Raw genomic sequence first — 7,962 nt, 5'->3', positions numbered from 1 at the left:
TCATCAAATTCCTTATTTAAAATTATTTTACTTATAGATTAGTCGAACGAGAAATTTTACATAGATAAACAAATTCATTATGATTAACAAAATTGAAACCATGAGCATAAAAATTGAAACCAAATTGAAATATGTGGAGGAAAAATGTATTTTTTTTTTTTGGTCAAGGAGGAAAAATGTATTTGATCTCTGTAGTTACTAGTAAGTAGGGTAATAATTTATTTTGATTTTGATTGTTAGGAAGGGTCGATACGTAACGTTGGCAAACCTGCGAACCATAGCATTATATATTATTGCCGCCATGACAGTGTCCTTTGACAGGGACATTCGGTTTGACGCTTTCAAAAAACAATCAAAAAACAAAAACCAGAGAAAATCTCCCTCTCACCGGCGGCCCCCTCTCTCTCTCTCTCTCTCTCTCTCTCTCTCTCTCTCTCTCCTACCTCTTCGTGTTTGTCTCTTTCCTAGCATTTTCCAAAACCAAAAGGAAACGCTTTTCTCTTGCTTGGCCTTTATATCATTTTATCTCATTCATGAATCAGTCTCTTCTTTGTCCATTTCCCTCCATACCAAGTTACTAACCACTCCCTCTGTTTCTTTTCTCTGCTTCTGTTTCTGCTTTGTTGTCGTTTTGTTGAGTGTAGGACGCTAAGATTGTGGTTTTGTTGGAGACATCGAAAGCAGTTTTTCTTTTCTTCTTTTTGTTGTAGAGCAAAATGGGGTTCGTGATTTCGACCTCTAAGATTGTTTTTGCTCTTGTGTTGGGGTTTCTGGCGTTGAATTGCTTCACTGGGTTTGAATCGAATGCTCAACTTCTGCCTTTGGAAGAAGGTAAGTACAATAATTCATCATTCTCGCTTCAAATTTTTTGATTTTGGCAACAAAACGTTTCTGGGTTTTAGGATTTTGTGATGCTTTTGTTGTTCTGGGCACTGCATTGCATTTAGTATGTTTATACACTTTGTAGTTAAAACTACTCTGTTTGGTTCCTGAGAAAACTCTAGGAAAGCAAAGAAATTTGATTTTTCTTAATGTTCTTGGACTTCATCTGCATCAGTGTCTGCTCATTATCTCCTTCTATTGTTTGTAAAGTTCCTGACTTTATTTCTCTATGGTATTCGTTTTGAAACTACATGTGTTTTCACTTCTAGAATCTATTAGAAATTGATTGTCTTTTCTCCATCAGTTTTTTTTTTCAACATTTTCTCAGTAGTCAAACAGTACCCACTTCAAGTTTTGATCTTGTAATCCGATGTTAAAGTCATATAGTTCACAGTTTATCTATTAGTTTGAAGATTTTTCTCCGAGAGATTCGTATAATCTGATTTGTCATTCTTCTCTGAATCACTATCAATGACTTCTCTGTTGAGCAAATTTAGAGTACACAACTCTAATGTAGAGACTTGTTGGAGACAAAACAAGTAAACAATTTACTTGTATTAGACTCACAAAATATTACAACAAGACAACTCTCAAAAGAAAGACAAATTCTTACAAGGACTCTTTCTCACTTCACTCACACTTCTCACAAGAGCTACTAACTCTCTAGCTCACTCTACTTATTCACACTCTTCTTGTTGACACACTTCTTCTTGATTCTATACAATGCATGGCTTCATGCCTATTTATAGTTATGTGTTGCCGACTTTGCTCTCCATTCCACCGCCTTGTTTTACCTTCTAGACAATTCTCCATGCTTCAACTTGGTTGCCAACTTGCTTTGCTTTCCATAGTTTATGCATCTTTCTAGAATAAACTATATTATTCTAATACATCCACTAGTTACAAAGTCGGTGAAGCTTTCTCCAGTTTTCCAGATTTTTCTATAGTTAGCTAGCTCAAATGTTGACTTCCTTTTCTAGGCTTTATTTCCTTTTATACTTCTAGAACTTTGTAGAGATTGCTCCTCAAAATAGGTTGAGCTGGGGTTGATACTTTAACACTCCCCCTCAACACCAGCTCACATCCTTCGCGTCACATTGAGCTGATGACGAAATCTTTCCAACTTGCTGGTACTCAGACCTTTTGTGAACAAGTCCGCAATTTGATCATCTGTATTGATATGTCTCATCTCAATCTCTTCTTGCAGAACCTTCTCTCTGATAAAATGGTAGTGTATCTCCACATGTTTGGTTCTTGCGTGAAAGACTGGATTTTCCGCCAAACGAACTGCCGATTGATTATCGCAATATAACGGCACTGAATAATCTACCAATTGATGTAGATCATTCATCAGCTGTGTTAGCCACGTGATCTCTTGAGCTGCCATTGCTGCTGCTCTGTACTCTGCTTCCGTGGTTGACAAAGATACCGTCGGCTGTCTCTTACTGCACCAAGAAATTGTTCCTGAACCAAGCTTAAACACGTACCCGGTAGTTGATCGACGAGTATCATGATCTCCCGCATAGTCAGCATCACAATAACCAACTAGCTTGCAATCTTCACCTTTCTTGTACAACAGACCATAGTCAATTGTACTTTTCACATACCTCAGTATTCGTCGTACTGCGTCCAAATGAGACTTCTTTGGATTTTGCATGTATCGACTCATCACACCAACTGCATACGAAATGTCAGGCCGAGTCAATGTCAAGTAGATTAGACTACCCACCAATTGTCGATACATCGTTGTGTCTTCCAAGTCTTTGCCTTCATATGCGCACAGCTTGACATTGGGCTCCATTGGCGTTGAGATTGGCTTGCATTCAAGCATCCCGAACTTTTGCAACAAATCTTTTGCATATTTCTGTTGACACAGAAATATTCCTTCTTGTGTGCGATCGACCTCTAGCCCAAGAAAGTGCTTGAGTTGTCCCAGTTCTTTCATCTGAAAACGAACTGACAAATTCTCCTTCGTCCGGTGAATTTCTTCCTCATCATCACCAGTGATGATTAGATCATCCACATATACCAGCACGATAGCTAATTTTCCTCCATTAGCTTTGACAAATAAACTAGGATCTGCATGGGTCACTGAATAACCACTTCGAGAGAGAAATTCTGCAATCTTACCGTACCATGCTCTTGGTGCTTGCTTCAATCCGTAAAGTGCCTTTTTCAGCTTGCACACATACTCGGGATGGACTTCGTTCTCAAATCCCATTGGTTGAGTCATGTAGATTTCCCGATCTAACTCCCCATGCAGAAAAGCATTCTTCACATCCATCTGGTACAAGTTCCAATCTTTGTTGGCCGCAAGTGCAAGTAGGACTCGTACGGTTACAAGCTTTGCCACTGGACTAAACGTTTCATCATAATCTAGTCCGTATTGCTGAGAGAAACCTCGAGCCACCAACCGAGCCTTATACCTCTCGACCGACCCATCAGGACGACGCTTTATCTTATACACCCATTTGCAGGATATGGGTTTCACATCTCTTGGCTTTGGCACCAGATCCCAAGTCTGATTTTGCTCTAGCGCAGTGATTTCTTCTCCCATAGCTTTAACCCATTCGGAACTCTGTGATGCTTCTTCAAATGTTTCAGGTTCAACTATGTCTTCTGCTATGGCTGCGTTGGCGTATTTGGGATTTTGCTTCCGTACTCTTGTTGACCTTCTGGGTTGTGACTGTGGAGTCGGTATTTCTACTTCACTGGGTCTAACTTCTTCTAGTGCTTGTTGATGTACACCAGTTTGCCAAGGATTCTGAGTAACCTCTTGCTCGTCATCGTCACCGTCAAGCGAATCTTCATGCTCATTTGGACTCGGTCGGATTGGAACAATTTGCTCCCCCAACTTTTGTTGCAGCTTATCTTCAATTTCTCTCGAGTCTGGTAACACCTCCTTTTCTGGGGACCACCAAGATGATGCTTCATCGAACACCACATCTCGTGATGTGTAGCACCTTCCATTTGTAGGGTCACAACACTTCCACCCTTTTCTCTGGTTATCGTATCCCACAAAGATACATCTGATTGCCTTCTTGTCAAACTTGCTACGTAGATGACTTGGAACAAATACGTAGCACACACAACCGAATACTCGAAAGTAACTGACTGTAGGTTTCATATCCCACAGTTTCTCGAATGGTGAAATAAATACTAACCTTGGTTGAGGAAGTTTGTTGATCACATGGGCTGCAGTTCTCATGGCTTCAGCCCAAAACCTTCCAGGCACATTCTTGGCATGCAGCATGCTTCGACATATCTCTGCAAGATGCCGGTTCTTTCTCTCTGCTACTCCATTCTGTTGTGGCGTGTTGGCACATGTGAATTGATGACGTATGCGAAACTCTCGTAGATACTGGCAGAATTCATTCGAGGTATATTCTCCTCCATTATCTGTGCGTAGACAAATAATCTTCTTTCCTACTTCTCCTTCAACTATTTCTCTAAACTCTTTAAACTTTGAAAATGTGTCGGATTTTTCTTTCATAAAGAAAACCCACACATACCTGGAGAAGTCATCAATGAACGTCACCATGTATCGCATCCCGCTAATCGATGGTTGCTTAACAGGCCCGAACACATCAGAATGGATTAACTCTAGCGGTGCTTTTGCTTTGAACTTGGATTCCTCATATGGTAGTTGATGCGCTTTACCATATTGACATCCTGCACAGACCGTATCTGTTCTCACATCAAGCTGAGGCAGACCCTTGAGCATTGACTTCTTCATCATCACGCTTAGCTTGTGATAGCTAACGTGGCCCAATCTCATGTGCCATAAATCTGCTGTCTCGTTCTTTCTTGTCTTGTCTACATATGCAGACTCTGCTGACATTACGTAGACTGACTCTAGTCGTCGTCCCTCCATTGTCGGCATCCCTGAGATCTTGAGGTCTCGATACACCTTCACATCTCTTGGACTGAATAGGACATAGTGGCCTGATGATGTCAGTTGTGCTACTGAAAGCAGATTCTTCTTCATGCCTGGAACATGGTAGACATCTTGAAGCGGCACTTCATTAGAATTGTATCGTGGTGCTACTACTGTCTTACCGATGTGGGTTATCGGTAACCTTGAGTTGTTGGCAGTCACCACCACACGATTGCCTTTGTACTCAGTCAGGTTCTGCAGCTTCTCCTTATCACCTGTCATGTGATTTGAGCAACCTGAGTCGATAATCCAATCATTCTTGTAGTCAATCCTTTCAGGTGACGTCACAGTGAGAGCTATCTCCTCTTCCTCTATAGCAAGAGATGCTTCCGCGTCCCAATCATCCTCACTTTTCTCCTTTGAGTTGGAAGTAGCAGCATTACTCTCAGCGGGCCTTTTGTTGGACCAACAATCTTTCGCCATGTGGCCCTTCTTTCCGCAGTTGTAGCATTTACCTTCGAATCTTTTAGTATTCTTGGATTGACCACGGTTGCCGTGAAACTTTGAAGCTCCCCCTGGCCGAGAACTTCCTTCTCCTTGATGACTTTTCGCCTTGTCACCATCTCTTTTAGATCCACTACCAAAGTGCTGCTTGAAGTTGCCTTTACTTTTGTTGGTGTAGAGTGCTTCCTCCTCACCTTTTAACGAGACCCCTCCCATTTGCTTAGCCATAGCCTCTTGATCGGCAAGCAAATTTTCAAATTCAACAAGTGATGGTTGAGTAGGCCACCCTTGTACAGCGGCAATGAAGCCTCGGTATTCGGGTCTCAGACCATGGATAATTATTCTTTTTATCCTAGATTCCACAATAGCAGCAGTAGGATCTAAATCAGAAATTTCACGGCATATGGACTTTACCTTGTGGAAGTACTGAGCAATCGTCATGTCACGTTGTGCAACAGATAGCAGCTCGTTCTCAAGAAGTTGTAGTCTTGTGTCATTCCTTTTTGAAAAGAGTGTTGCGAAGGTGTCCCATGCTTCCTTTGGTGTTTTGGCTTTCCTTATGTGCTCTAACATTTCTTCTTCAATTGTTGTCTTCAGGGCAAACATGGCTTTACCTGCTTTGATCTTCCACTTACGCAAAGCGTCGCTATTGTCTTCTCGTGGTTGTGCAACATCGTTGCCCCCGACGACATCCCAAAGATCTTGGCCTTGTAGATAAGACTCCATGCATGTCGCCCACGTGTTGTAATTTTTGTTGTTGAGCTTCGTGATTCCTCCAACTACGTGAAGATCACCCATCGTGTCGGCAGAATTCCGGCAGTACCGAACAAGCTTGAACTAAATATGCAAACTTGTAGAGACAAACTCTTCACGACTCAAAGAAGCTCCCGCAGAATCAGTCACTGACCGTCCCGCTCTGATACCAATTGTTGAGCAAATTTAGAGTACACAACTCTAATGTAGAGACTTGTTGGAGACAAAACAAGTAAACAATTTACTTGTATTAGACTCACAAAATATTACAACAAGACAACTCTCAAAAGAAAGACAAATTCTTACAAGGACTCTTTCTCACTTCACTCACACTTCTCACAAGAGCTACTAACTCTCTAGCTCACTCTACTTATTCACACTCTTCTTGTTGACACACTTCTTCTTGATTCTATACAATGCATGGCTTCATGCCTATTTATAGTTATGTGTTGCCGACTTTGCTCTCCATTCCACCGCCTTGTTTTACCTTCTAGACAATTCTCCATGCTTCAACTTGGTTGCCAACTTGCTTTGCTTTCCATAGTTTATGCATCTTTCTAGAATAAACTATATTATTCTAATACATCCACTAGTTACAAAGTCGGTGAAGCTTTCTCCAGTTTTCCAGATTTTTCTATAGTTAGCTAGCTCAAATGTTGACTTCCTTTTCTAGGCTTTATTTCCTTTTATACTTCTAGAACTTTGTAGAGATTGCTCCTCAAAATAGGTTGAGCTGGGGTTGATACTTTAACATTCTGCTATAGGTGGCAGCCAGGACCAATCATCTTGCTCAAGTACAGAATTGAGTTTAGTCTTGATAGAACTAGCAGCATCATAAGCCATCATCTTTTTGGCTAAAGAAAATATCCCCAATTTTTGTTGTTTTACTGATAGGATCGTCATGGTCAGAGAGGAAAATGAGTTTTGGTCGTTGATTTTCATTTCATCTTAGTGATTTATGTGGTTGTGGGCCCAGGAGAGTTGCTATAGTTGGGGCCCACATGATGATGGAGGAATCTCCACATGATGGTATATTGATCGCCGGCCTTATTGGTTCAGTATATTGATCGCCGGCCATTGACTAATAAAAACTCAAATGTGGTGAGTTAATGAACAAGTTTTTCAGAAAAGATTGGTCCGTTTTAGTAATTTTTCTGAAGATTAAACTTGACATAAAATTTAAAACTTGGGTGTGATTTAGTAGTTTTATAGGTGCCAATAGTACGTGCACTCTTTAGTTTCAGTCCAAAAAAAGATGAAAGGGGTGCTGGCTGGTGAGTAGTCTCTTTAGAGTCACATTACATTAAATTAATACTCCAATTGTATCAAGATCACGTGTACTCTTTTAAATTTGTGGAAATTAACTTGTCCTCTGTTTTGTTTCCTTGTGTAAGAAACCTTTAAACGAAATAAATTGAGGTGGAATTGCTAGTGACAAGAGTTTTATAGTTCAAGTGGCATTAGCTAAGATGGGTAAAGAATAAAAATGGGGTAGGGCAGGTGTACCATCCAATTTATAGTTTGGTTTATACCTCAAATTGGTTTTGTAATTGAACTTAACCAATCATTTAAGTGAGTAGTTTGATTCGACCAATTTATTTTTGTAAACAATTAAATGAAAGTTTTATATTCTCTTACATATATAATACGAAACATCATATTGTATATTGCGTAATAGTTGAAAAAAAGAGTATAACCAACAGGAGTTGGTCCAAGTGGAAGGGGCTTGGATCCTTTAAACAAGAGGTCCTGGGTTCGATCCCAGGCGCTTGCGAATAGAGCAGACTTTGTTGGGAGAGGTCCCCGTTTTGCGTCCGACAGTACCTCGAGGGTTAGTCCCCGCAATCGCGCGGGGGATACCTTGGTTTTCACCCAAAAAAAAAAAAAGTATAATAATTAAAGACTGAGAGAGAAATGATGTCAAATTCGAATGGTTAAAGGGTCAT

At 40.6% G+C, this 7,962-nt stretch overlaps 1 long non-coding RNA gene across 1 annotated transcript; it reads left to right on the top strand.

Annotated features, from left to right (window-relative positions):
• Nucleotides 1–334: 334 nt before the first annotated feature.
• LOC148295124 (uncharacterized) lies at nt 335–7,413 on the top strand. Its single transcript, XR_015835184.1, has 2 exons — nt 335–831; nt 6,781–7,413. It is a non-coding gene; the product is annotated as an uncharacterized LOC148295124 (long non-coding RNA).
• The last annotated feature ends 549 nt before the right edge of the window (nt 7,414–7,962 follow it).

Source organism: Prunus avium, chromosome 4, assembly GCF_965620075.1.
Source record: "Prunus avium chromosome 4, drPruAviu1.hap1.1, whole genome shotgun sequence".
Taxonomy (NCBI): domain Eukaryota; kingdom Viridiplantae; phylum Streptophyta; class Magnoliopsida; order Rosales; family Rosaceae; genus Prunus; species Prunus avium.
Note: the sequence above shows the minus strand (reverse complement) of the source record. Positions and strands in the feature narration are given on the sequence as shown.